At 38.7% G+C, this 14104-nt stretch overlaps 1 protein-coding gene across 3 annotated transcripts in view; it reads left to right on the forward strand.

The window, feature by feature from the left end:
* LOC126198992 (putative helicase mov-10-B.1) overlaps positions 1-14104 on the forward strand; it is a 418198-nt gene that overhangs the window by 180298 nt on the left and 223796 nt on the right. The window lies entirely within an intron of this gene.

The following is a 14104-nucleotide window of genomic DNA, read 5'->3' on the forward strand; positions in this document are numbered from 1 at the left end:
TTTTTTTTTATCACAACTTTAATGCATCTAGTACTGCAGTTTGTCCTCTGATTTGCCCCCCACCCCCACCCCCCCGCCCCCCTCCCCCTTAGAAATTCACATGTTCTCTCTCTCCATTGTTTGCTCTACGCAGTATGCAGTTTACTTCCTATAAAAGTACATGCTTCAGTGTAATATATCAAAACTGAAGAAGCACACCGTTTGTAAATTCAACATTTCCACCATACTTTAAGCTTAGGTTTCAAAGCCATATGTCATCCACGAAAAGCACTCAAGGTTTTCTTTACTCTTCTGTTTATTCCTTTACAGCCCACACAGTTATTGTCTTAAACTACCCTGAATACAAAAACTCATCAAATGGTTCTGTAACCTTTTTCTGTTTTGTTTAATCTCATTATAAAAATCAATGTCAGTCCTACTTTAAAACTTGATGCGTTAAGTTCTTCCATTACTTGTTGAGTTTAGTTTTAGCAATATGCAATCGCCTTGCCTGAGTTCTTTCACGTCCAGTTTTTCTTGATCTTGATGAATACAAATGGAAACTTGTAGTCTTGATGTGTACATTGGTTGAATCAATGCTTTTTATTTATCTTCATAGTTAAAGCCTATTACAAGAGAGTCCGCTGAAACTTAGACCAAGAAGCTTCCTCAAAATGTATAAATCCCATGCAAACTATTTGTAAGTGTAAAATTGATTTATCATGCTAACAACTAGGAATGTTTAACCATCTGTTAGGAAACGAATGTACAGTTTTATTTGAGAAGTTTGTTTCAGATAGACTTCTACTACATTCTAACGCTAGTCTCATGTCTCGTCCATTGCAATATGCTTCTGTGAGGCATCTGTATGTGTTTCCATGGGTAATTCATCTTGGGGTGAAGCTATTGTGTTTCTGTGCATTTCAAGCAGTTCTGTTTAGAGAAGTTTCTTCATTTGTTTTCTCTCTTGTCTGTAATGAAAAATAGATTTTTGTACAGATATATTCATTAATACTCAGAAAATCTCATATGTTTAGAAGTGAATGTTGGCCAAGATATTATTAAATGGGTGGCTTCTGCATGGTTTTGTACATCAATGTTCTTCCAGCTACAAGTCCTTGATCAATTTATGTAACTTTGTGAATTCATGCACTCATCAGCTCAATGTTTGATTCCACATACATGTAATGCTATGATGGATTGTGTCACAAAAACATAATTTGAATTCTTCTGCCAGAGAATTTAATAGTCTTGTATGTGTACACAGAGCTCTGAAAGGTCCATAAAGCAGTTATCATTTTCCCATTTGCAGTGCACATAAGTACATTTGCATCCATACAATCAGCATTCTTGTCAGCTGTTGTATCTCCTTAATTTCCTTTAGTTTCCTTCAACATAGTCTGATTATCATTGTCACTGTCACTCTCACAAAACTAACATTTATATTGAAATAACTATTTAAAAAAATCGAACACAGGGGTAGCATGAAGTACTAGGGGCTGTGACCATACCTAATGCAACACACAAAAATTCTTCTCTGTGTCTGAATGCATCAATAAAGACATTAATTATGCATCAGTACAGAAATTCTAAGCCTCTGCTTACAAAATAAGTATCACCAACAGCCAATACTGATTTCAGTATATACTTACATCAAAGAGACTGAATCCTGCAATTAAAATCTGGAGCACTATCTGCAGAGACAGTTGTAGTGTGCAAGTGTGTACACAGCCTCTTAATGTAAACACATCCCCTTACAGTACTCTGAGTGTTGTTTTCCCATTATACACTACTGGCCATTAAAATTGCTACACCACGAAGATGACCGAGCGAGGTGGCGCAGTGGTTAGCACACTGGACTCGCATTCGGGAGGACGACGGTTCAATCCCGTCTCCGGCCATCCTGATTTAGGTTTTCCGTGATTTCCCTAAATCGTTTCAGGCAAATGCCGGGATGGTTCCTTTAAAAGGGCACGGCCGATTTCCTTCCCCATCCTTCCCTAACCCGAGCTTGCGCTCCGTCTCTAATGACCTCGTTGTCGACGGGACGTTAAACACTAACCACCACCACCACACCACGAAGATGACGTGCTACAGACGCGAAATTAAACCAACAGGAAGAAGATGCTGTGATATGCAAATGATTAGGTTTTCAGAGCATTCACACAAGGTTGGCGCTGGTGGCGACACCTACAACGTGCTGACATGAGGAAAGTTTCCAACCGATTTCTCATACACAAACAGCAGTTGACCAGCGTTGCCTGGTGAAACGTTGTTGTGATGCCTCATGTAAGGAGGAGAAATGCGTACCATCACGTTTCCAACTTTGATAAAGGTCGGGTTGTAGCCTATCGTGATTGCAATTTATCATATCGCGACATTGTTGCTCACGTTGGTTGAGATCCAATGACTGTTAACAGAATATGGAATCAGTGGGTTCAGGAGGGTAATACGGAATGCCGTGCTGGATCCCAATGGCCTCGTATCACTAGCAGTCAAGATGACAGTCATCTTATCCACATGGCTGTAACGGATCGTGCAGCCACGTCTCGAACCCTCAGTCAACAGATGGGGACGTTTTCAAGACAACGACCATCTGCACGAACAGTTCGACGATGTTTGCAGCAGCATGGACTATCAGCTCGGAGACCATAGCTGTGGTTACCATTGATACTGCATCACAGACAGGAGTGCCTGCAATGGTGTACTCAACGACGAACCTGGGTGCACGAATGGCAAAACGTCATTTTTTTTTTTTTTTTTTTTTTTTCCGGATGAATCCAGGTTCTGTTTACAGCATCATGATGGTTGCATCCGTGTTTGGCGACATCACAGTGTGAACGCACATTGCAAGCGTGTATTCATCATCGCCATACTGGCATATCACCTGGCATGATGGTATGGGGTGCCATTGGTTACATGTCTCGGTCACCTCTTGTTCGCATTGACGGCACTTTGAACAGTGGACGTTAGATTTCAGATGTGTTACGACCCGTGGTTCCACCCTTCATTTGATTCCTGCAAAATCCTAAATTTCAGCAGGACAATGCACGACCACATGTTGGAGGTCCTGTACGGGCCTTTCTGGATACAGAAAATGTTCGACTGCTGCCCTGGCCAGCACATTCTCCAGATTTCTCACCAATTGAAAGTGTCTGGTCAATGGTGGCAGAGCAACTGGCTCGTCACAATATGCGTCACTGCTCTTGATGAACTGTGGTATCGTGTTGAAGCTGCATGGGCAGCTGTACCCATACACGCCATCCAAGCTCTGTTTGATTCAATGACTAGGCGTATCAAGGCCATTATTACGGCCAGAGGCGGTTGTTCTGGGTACTGATTTCTCAGGATCTATACACCCAAATTGCATGAAAATGTAACCACATGTCAGTTCTAGTATAATATATTTGTCCAATGAATAACCATTTATCATCTGCATTTCTTCTTGGTGTAGCAATTTTAATGGCCAGTAGTGCAGATGAAAGATTTTCTCTTTTGCCAGAGATCAAATACTTAATTTGAGTTATCTGTTCCATAGAGTTGATTTGTTGTTGCTGCTGTAGAAAAGAGATAAGTTGAAGTCCTGATATTACAAAGAGTGAGCAAGTGGGTAGTAATGCCCACATTAACTCATGCCACGCATGACTTTGAGTTTCAGCTTAGTTTATTTCTATGTGGAAGTCACTCAGGCAATAAGACAAGCCATAGTACAACTGTGCAAGGTTGACACAGTGTGTGCCTTTAAGAATCAATTAAATATTCACAAGCCGGATCCACACAGAGGCTACCTTGAAACTTTGACCAAAACTGCACGCACAACATTGGTTCTGAATAGGCATTATATATGTTTTGCTACAATGACATGATTGTTATAAACAGAAAATTAAAGAAATGCATTGAATTTTGACAGGTATCAGAACAGTATATGACATTTTATGAATCGTAAATAAAATGACATTACACAGAGTAGAATCTTGTTACAGGTCAGTCTCATTCACATTGAAAATACCCAGATATGTAAATATAACAATACATATTACATTTCAATGGACTATTCATAAAATATCGAATATAATTTTGTCCTAGCATGTTTTCCAGCTTTAATAAGAATGTACTTCTTTTCAGTAATAACAGTCTTTCAAAAATGAGGCTGGCTGACAAGATAATGCTGTTTGCAGCTACATAGTGAGACTCATACTTTAATTTGAGTCTGTTCTTTACTTTCAAATAACATCAGATTTAAAATATGTATCATAGACAATGATTGTAACTGTATTTTAGTGATTTTAAGAAAATAATATGGTTTCAAACTTCCCTACCAATTACAGTGTCTACTTGAGGCATAAGGAATACATCATACAAGTTTATTGCCCATATTTGGCAAAGCTTAGGATTTCTTTTGAGTTATTATTAGCTTTTCAATTAATCAGTGTGAAAGAGAATCTATTGGTAACAAACACTGAAGAACAGGAGAGGTCCTAGATGTTAAGTTTCACCCGATTTCCAGAAGGTTTGTAGGCACACTTTTACATTTTTTAAAAGCTGCAAGTGAAAATGATAATATCAACCTCCTGTTGTGTATGTGCAATACAAATTTACATAATCAGAATACCACAGGCATAAAAAATTTTCAGAATGACACTGGCATAACCATCCTGTTGTGTATGTATGATAGAAATTTACATAATCAGAATACCACTGGCATAAACCTGTTTGTGAAATTGTAGTGTTTGAACAGAAGATGGATGTTGTGCTTCTACTTTGACACGGAGTGTATGAAACATTAAGTATTAGATCAGTAGTATCATTCGTAACTAATTCTGATGATCAGGTATGAATCTTAGTACTTCAAGACAAAATTAAATAACCTTTTGCATTTTCAGTATAATAATATGATACAAAATTGAAAGAAGTGATGACAACATGTAAGACAAAGTAAATACTTACGTATGATTACCAGTATTGTGTTGTGTATACAGGTTTGCAGGTAATAAATTTATAAATAACAAATAATGGATTTTACAAAATAATACTACACATGCAGTTCCTTGATTGCAAATTAGATTTCAGATAACATATGCCACTGTAGTTCAGGTGACAAGACTTTTTAATACGACAGCAAGTATGATTGTTAAGTGTAAAATAAATTATTCAAGATAATGCAGTTTATATAATATGACACAAGTTATAAATCTTTACATATAAATGTCAGGAGCAGTTCAATTGCCCCAGTAAAAAAAGGTCTTAATTTTTTTTAAATCGTTGGATTCTGCGGAGGCAAAAATTCTATGTTTCACGTTAGTCACTATTCATTTGCAGCATATTTCATTATACAAGTGTTTTACTCTCAGCTTTTTTCTTTCATTTTTCCATTTCAAGTTTTTTACTAGCTCAAGAGCCAGGTAAAGTAATCCTACTTACAAATATATATAAGTCTCAATCTACATTTTGTCAAGATAGACAGCACTGTGTACGATAATGGCTGTCTTTCACTATTCTAAGTAAGACCCAACTTCAAACATCATTTATCTTTTTTTTAATATCTCAATAATCAATTCTCTGGCTAATAAAGTGTCTAAGCAATTTATCTCCATATTTATGAAGTATACCTTTCATTCACAAAATATGGCACATAAAAAAGAAATAAAAAGAAAAAACACACACGCATCACAGTATCTTCAACTCCAGTTACAAGGTAAGTTTAACAGTTAAGTTTTCACAATACGTCTTAATACTTCCTTGTTGGAAAGGGAGTCTGTTGCTGAGTCTATTGTACTTAAAATTTGAGTGAACTTTTCCTATCATGGGCAGAATTTAAATCTCTCCCTACGTCTGTCATTACAATCATTATTTTTCATCAGACATAGCTCAAGCCAATTGAAAATTTACTTATCCTTTCTGTATTTTACTTTCATCATAGTCACAGAAAACACTTAAAGTCTTTTTTTCTTTTTCCACTTAATGTTTCTACACTCTCCTGGTGCAATTAGCAATGTAGGGGTGCAATAACATGCTTTAGTCAAGTTTGTATTATGCAAGAAAATATCATCAGTATTAGACATCAGAATATTACTGTAGTTCAGACAAGAAATATTAATGTTATGGCAATCCTACTTCCACAAGTAAACGAATCTCTTCCCCATTTATCATATCAAATTCCTCAGTGCAACATTGCAAATCATTTTTCATCAAAATCCATATGTCTGAACAGCATATGTGTATATGTGTAACAATTCATCATTCTCTCAGGGCAGCATAAACATCCCAAGCAATAGTGATTATAGTATTAGCAAATATATATATGCATGGTTCCATTTATTCCTTAACATAATTATCATCATCACCACAATCATAATGTGACAGAATGAAGTGTATCATCAGCGTATAAAGTTCAAAGTAAGTACAAAATTATTCTTCTTGTCAAGCTATTGTGCCCTCAAAGTCACAAAGTACATGGCTTAGAGTAAGCTAAATCTGATCACCTTACGATACTGTTGCTCTTAATTTTAGTATTATCAACGTATTATAGCTGACTATAGTGAGAAAATAAGTACATGATCTCAGTTCGTATTTCGTCTATTGACTCAGATATTAAGACAATACAATGTGCAATGCATAATATTTCAGTTTATATACTGATGTAATAAAATGAGAAACTAGCTCAATATATTATGCAATAACAGATTATGATTTTGTGTGTGTGTGTGTGTGTGTGTGTGTGTGTGTGTGTGTGTGTGTGTGTGTGTGTGTGTGTTTAAGTAGTATGATTCTCATGTGTAACATGTAAAAGCAAAATGTGAATGTTCATCAATTCATCTATGTAATGAAGGAGGCAAAAGTTCTTTCATATATTCATATAGCTAATCAGCATTCCATATAAGTGCAAGTTTATATAATTCAAGTAAATATTTGAACATTGTGATAAATATAGGTTTATGTAACTAAGTGTGTAATTAACAGAGAAACATCAAGCAGAGCCACAAGTGTAAATTCATATAATATTTCCAATTGACAAATACAGGTTTAACTAGCCAAGCATGTTAACAAAGTGACAAGAGTGAAATTTTCATAAGCATGTGTAAAAAACTTGAGTGACAATAGGCAAAGTGACATGTGTTAGTTTATACAGAGAGTTGTGAGCAATAAGCAATGTAGTATAGAATCCATTAAGTTGTGTGTAACCAATTGAAAAGCAAAGTGACAAGTATTGATTTATACAGACGAGTGTGAGCAATAATCAATCACACATTGAATCTATTCAATCATGCATTAAATAAATTGAATAAGCAGAAAGTGCAAATTTATATAAGCATGTGAGCAACAGACGCTGCAAATACTTCACCAAACATTCAAATAGATGAGTATAGATGATTTACCATTTTTTCTCGTGTCTTAAGCAATGGATGTCAGGAATTGTATTTATCCTTGACTCAAGCAGCACACAGGCAGTTAACATCAAAAAGGAAAACAAATTTTGATATAATTTGCAGGTTGATAGCATGTGTGCAAAATGAATGCTAGGAGTTTAAAGTAGCTATGAGCCTGACAAAATTGTACTCATATGCAAATCACACATTCCAAGTTTGGTATGAATATGTGTTCTGTTATGTGTATACACAGAAGGAGCATAAAGAATATGAAAAGAGAGCAATGTGACATCACAAAATGTGTCTTATATTGAAGAAAATGTCATGTGGCTAGGGCCCTGCACTTGCAAACTCTTTATGCATAATGAACAGAGTTCACATCCACTTGAGGGTTGTAATGATTAGATGTGTCTGAAGAGAATTCTAAATTGGTGTAAAAATGCTCAGTAAAAAAATTGTTGTGTAAAATGTATCAATTTAGAATGCCTGTATGGTTTCAATCGTATTACATTTCTGAGTCCATAAAGCTTCTTGGATTTTGGACAAATGAACGTGAAAGCACTAGGGTGTGGGTTTTCATAAATTTCAAAAGGTCTTATAGAGGTATCAAAAAAATTTTAATTTCATTGTTTACTGCTTTACATTATGTATTTGCTAGAACTGAATTTCCATTTTTAAATTGTGTGGGTTTTACTTTCCTATAATGTCTCTGCTTTCTCCTGTGGTATTACTGTTTCATATTTTCTCTAACAGTATCCTCTCTCTCAGTAGCAGATGGGCTTTTGTATGCTGAGAATTAAATGGATTCACTAATGAGATAATCGGGTTTCTTGTTATACAAAATTTTTCATTGTGAGAATCTGGTTCTGGTATGTTGTAAGATATTGAATACACCTTCGAAACTACTAAATCAAACAATGGGAAATCCTGGATGGAAGGTAACAATATTATGAAAAGGAAAGTTGCTACTCACCAATAGTGGAGATGCTGAGTTGTAGATAGGCATGACAAAAACACTGTTCCAAATATAGCTTTCAGCCCATAAAGCCTTGTCAAAAATAGATGACAGACGGACAGACAGACACACACACACGCGCGCACACACACACACTCACACACACACACATGACTGCAGTCTAAGGAACTGTAGCCACACTGCGAGTAGCAGCACCAGTGCATGATGGGAGTGGCAACTAGGTGGGAGTAAGGAGAAGGCTGGTGCTGGTGCTGGGAGGGGGAGGGATAGTAGGGTAGGGGTGCAGACAGTGCAGCACTGCTAGGGAGCACACAAGGACAAGATGGAGAGGGTATGGCTATGTGAAGTCAAGAGGTTAGACGGACATTGTCATGTACCTTTCCTCCAGAGGACTTATTAAACACCTTCTCTCCTTCTCCTGGTCCCTACAGTGGAAAGAATTTTTGACCACCAACCCCCCCCCCCCCCCCCCAAACAAACTCAATCAAAGACCAATGTTGAACCCTGCCTAACTCACTTCACTCCTCCATCCAGCTATGATCCACCCCCACTGCACCCAAACCACCTGCTGTTAACTTTTCAGAATTTCTTAATCTTGAACCTTGCCTCACCATCATTCCCCAAGTCCCCCAACATGCACACTAACCTTACATCCGTAGGAAGAATTGCAGTCCACCATTTAAAAACTGATCCTGTCCTTTCCCAACGCCCTAGTTTCCAAACCAACAACCTCCTTTCTAGTCACCATGATCAACTATATCCTCACTCACAATTACTTCTCCTTTGAAGGCATTACCTACAAACAAATCTGAGGTACTGTTATGGGCACCATCATGCCAGCACCATATGCCAACATATTCCTGTGCCATCTAGTGGAATCCTTTGTGTACGTCCAGAATCCTAAACCCCTCACCTGTTCAGATTCACTGATGACATCTTTGTGATCTAGTTCAAGCATGAGGACACCCTATCCACATTCCTCCAGATGCTCAACATCTTCTCCCCCATTTGCTTCACCTGGTCCTACTCAATCCGACAAGCCACCTTCGTAAATATTGACCTCCTCCTCAAAGATGGCTATATCAGTACGTCTGTCCATATCAAACCTACTAACCACCAGCAATATCTCCACTTCGACAGCTGCCATCAAGAAGTAATTATCCTTCCAACCTTGTACCAAAAAAAATCTCCATTTCTTATCTTTCCAGTGTCCCACCACCGAAGTCCCTTCATCCAACCACAGTAACTCAGTAGCACCCAGGACTGGAGCAACTGAATTACATTTTCCACCAGTGCTCAGACTACCTCTTTTCATGTACTGAAATGAGAAATGTTTTGCCCACTATCCTTCCCACCCCTCCCACAGTCGTATTCCACTATCCACCGAACCTACACAATATACTTATCCATCCATGAACAACACCTACTTCCAACCCCTGAATTCATGGCTTGTACCCCTGTAATAGACCTAGATGCAAGACCTGTCCCATACATCCTCCCACCACCACTTACTCCAGTGCGATCACAAACATCACCTATCCCATCAATGGCAGGGCTACCTGTGAAACCAGTCACATGATCTACAAACCAAGCTGCAACCACAGTGCTGCATTCTACATGGGCATGACATCCAACAAGCTGTCTGTCCGCATGAATGGCATGCTGCCAAACATGGTATACTTCATTTCAATGACTGCTCCACAGTCTGTGCCACATGGATCCTTCCCATGAACACCAGCTTTTCTGAACCTCGTAGGTGGGAACTTTCCCTGCAATATAGCCTACATTCTTGTAACCCTCCTACCCTAAACCTTCATTAGTCATTGTCCTGACCCATCTAGCCTCCCTGTTCCCATTCGAGCACTATACAGCCTTCATTCCACCTTCACACTCAGTCTTTTTACTTCTCTCCTGTTCCACTACCCCCTCTCCCCACCTCTCCCCTGCCATCCATCTAACCTCTCAACTGCACATAGCTGCCCTACCCTCTCCATCTCATTGCTGTGTGCTCCCTAGTAGCACTGCACTGTCCGCCAACCCTACTCTACTATCCATCCTCATGCCCACCCCAGCCTCCTCCTTGTCCCCACCCAGTCGCCACTCCCATCATGCCCTGGTGCTGCTGCTCTCAGTGTTGCTATAGTCCTTTAGACTGCAGTCGTGTGTGTGTGAGTTTCATGTGTGTGTGTGTGTGTGTGTGTGTGTGTGTGTGTCTGCCGTCTATTTTTGACGAAGGCTTTATGAGCAGGAAGCTTTATTTGGAGCAGTCTTTTTGTTGTGCCTATCTGTGACTCAGGATCTCCGCTATATGGTGAGTAGCAACTTTCCTTTTCATAACACTGTTTCAAAACTACTAATGTATTCTAACCTATACTTACTGCAATATGCTCTACATATATGGTTGATTTGTCTTATGTCAGTTGGTATAGAGCTTGGTGAGTAAGTGGATATGAGTAAATGTTTTATGTTGCAGTCTTCAGTAAATTCCTTCCATACTTTTGAGGTGAATTGACAACCATTACCAGGTAAAACTGCTGTTGGTATACATACTGTGTGAAAAAAGTCCTGTGTTATTTTAGTAATGATTTCCTTCTGCTTGCATTCTTCAAAGGGTATAGTTTTACGTATTTTAAGATTAAATCTACCATGAGAAATATATATTGGAAACCACCTTGAGCTCTTGGCAGTTTTCGAAAAAAGTCAGTGCCAACTAAGTCCATTTGTTTATTAGGTACAACACTTTGCAAATAGCCTCTGATCATTTTGGTACTAACCTTTACTCTTTGGCATCTGGTGCAACTAGCAAGAAACTTTCGTACTCTTCTGGCACTGTTGTGAAAATATATGTTCTCATGAATTTTGTGAATACACTTCATCAAACCATAATGTCCAAAACATTCATGAATATATCTTATAACTGTGTCAGTATATTGGTCTGGTCAACAAACTTTCCAAGTGTCACTGTCAGGGCTGTGTCTACAAATCAAAATAGCTATATGAATTTAATAGTACGCTTGTACTTTTTTGTACCCCTTCTTTCCTAAATAGCCTTTTAGAGGTTTCCAGTGATCATCATCATTTGATTTGTTCTGAACTGATTGCAAATTCTACTGGTTTCTTTTTCATCTTTTACTCCTTTCAGACAAAATAAGTTTGAAATTACATTTTCCTTTCTGTAATACACTGAACCGTATAGTCAAATTGTTTTAAGTAAACTGCCTACCACATAATTCTTCCATGGTATAGCTTACACTCTTGCCTATATAACAGGGCTTTGTGATCTGAGTAAACTTCAACTTTGTAACAAAAAAAAATAATTTCTAAATTTCTTAAATCCCCAAACAGCGACCATAAGTTCTTTTTCTGTAATCGTATACCATATTAACCTGACTATAAGAAGAGTTTTTTTCCCAAATTCCAGATTCAAAAAGAATGGAGTTATATTCGCACATTAAACTGTTGCTGTTGAGGTCAATGTTTTTACATTGTTTGAATATAATAGAGGGAAACATTCCACATGGGAAAAATATATCTAAAAACAAAGATTCTGTAACTTACCAAATGAAAGCGTTGGTACATTGATAGAAACAATAACAAACACACACACAAATTTTGAGCTTTCGCAACCCAAGGTCGCTTCATCAGGAAAGAGGGAAGGAGAGGGAAAGACGAAAGGATGTGGGTTTTAAGGGAGAGGGTAAGGAGTCATTCCAATCCTGGGAGCGGAAAGACTTACCTTGGGGGGGAAAAGGGACAGGTACACTCGCACACACACACATATCCATCCGCACATATACAGACACAAGCAGACATATGTAAAGGCAATAAGTTTGGGTAGAGAAGTCAGTCGAGGCGGAAGAACAGAGGCAAAGATGTTATTGAATGACAGGTGAGGTATGAGTGGCGGCAACTTGAAATTAGCGGAGGTTGAGGCCTGGTGGGTAACGGGAAGAGAGAATATACTGAAGGGCAAGTTCCACCAAGAGTGTCTTTCCGCCGTCCACCTAACCTTTGTAACCTCTTGGTTCATCCCTATGAAATCCCCAAACCACCTTCCCTACCCTCTGGCTCCTACCCTTGTAACCGCCCTCGGTGTAAAACTTGTCCCATGCACCCTCCCACCACCACCTACTCCAGTCCTGTAACCTGGAAGGTGTACATGATCAAAGGCAGAGCCACGTGTGACAGCACCCACGTGATTTACCAACTGACCTGCCTACACTGTGAAGCTTTCTATGTGGGAATGACCACCAACAAGCTGTCCATTCACATGAACGGACACAGGCAGACAGTGTTTGTTGGTAATGAGGATCACCCTGTGGCTAAACATGCCTTGGTGCACGGCCAGCACATCTTGGCACAGTGTTACACCGGCCGGGTTATCTGGATACTTCCCACTGACACCAACCTATCAGAACTCCGGAGATGGGAACTTGCCCTTCAGTATATCCTCTCTTCCCATTACCCACCAGGACTCAACCTCTGCTAATTTCAAGTTGCCGCCACTCATACCTCACCTGTCATTCAATAACATCTTTGCCTCTGTACTTCCGCCTCGACTGACATCTCTACCCACACTCTTTGCCTTTACATATGTCTGCTTGTGCCTGTATATGTGCTGATGGATATGTGTGTGTGTGTGAGTGTATACCTGTCCCTTTTTCCCCCCAAGGTAAGTCTTTCCGCTCCTGGGATTGGAATGACTCCTTACCCTCTCCCTTAAAACCCACATCCTTTCGTCTTTCCCTCTCCTTCCCTCTTTCCTGATGAAGCGACCTTGGGTTGCGAAAGCTCAAAATTTGTGTGTGTGTTTGTGTTTGTTATTGTTTCTATCAACATACCAACGCTTTCGTTTGGTAAGTTACAGAATCTTTGTTTTTAGATATATTTTTACATTGTTTGATAGATTAATATGTTGTTGTTGTTGTGGTCTTCAGTCCTGAGACTGGTTTGATGCAGCTCTCCAGATTAATCTAGGGACTGACAATCATTTACAGATGAAGCTTTTTCTATTTAGTTTGCGTACAAATTTATTTTGAACATTCCTGAAGGGTAGGGCATACCAAAGAGTAATTGCGCTCGAATAGGCTCGAGATTTTCTGATTTGCCAAAGCACACAATACAGTATCAACCTTGCTCGAACAATGGCGTGATATTTGTCTTGTACCACTAATGCAAGGTATACACCAGATTAAACTGTTGCTGCTGAGGTCAATGTTTTTACATTGTTCGATAAATTAATATGTTGTTGTTGTTGTGGTCTTCAGTCCTGAGACTGGTTTGATGCAGCTCTCCAGATTAATATAGGGACTGACAATCATTTACAGATGAAGCTTTTTCTATTTAGTTTGCATACAAATTTATTTTGAACATTCCTGACGGGTAGGGCATGCCAAACAGTACTTGCACTCGAATAGGCTCGAGATTTTCTGATGTGCCAAAGCACACGATACAGTATCAACCTTGCTCGAACAATGGCGTGATATTTGTCTTGTACCACTAGTGCAAGGTATACACCAGAAATTATGAGCTAGCCACTACAAAGATCTAATGTTTTGCTTAAAAATTGATGATTTTGTGAAACAACGGAGGAAATAATATTAAATCCTATCAACTTACAAACTGTCGTTGTATTAGAATAGGTTTGCAGTAAATTTTTCATGTATGTATTGATACTGTATTCATATATTTATGTTGCTTTTTAAGTAAGCAAATGTTCAAGGGTGAAAATCTTGTCCTGCAAAAACCATTACTTGATTCGAAACCCAAGACCATATTTTAT

The sequence above is a fragment of the Schistocerca nitens genome, chromosome 8 (assembly GCF_023898315.1).
Source record: "Schistocerca nitens isolate TAMUIC-IGC-003100 chromosome 8, iqSchNite1.1, whole genome shotgun sequence".
Classification (NCBI taxonomy): domain Eukaryota; kingdom Metazoa; phylum Arthropoda; class Insecta; order Orthoptera; family Acrididae; genus Schistocerca; species Schistocerca nitens.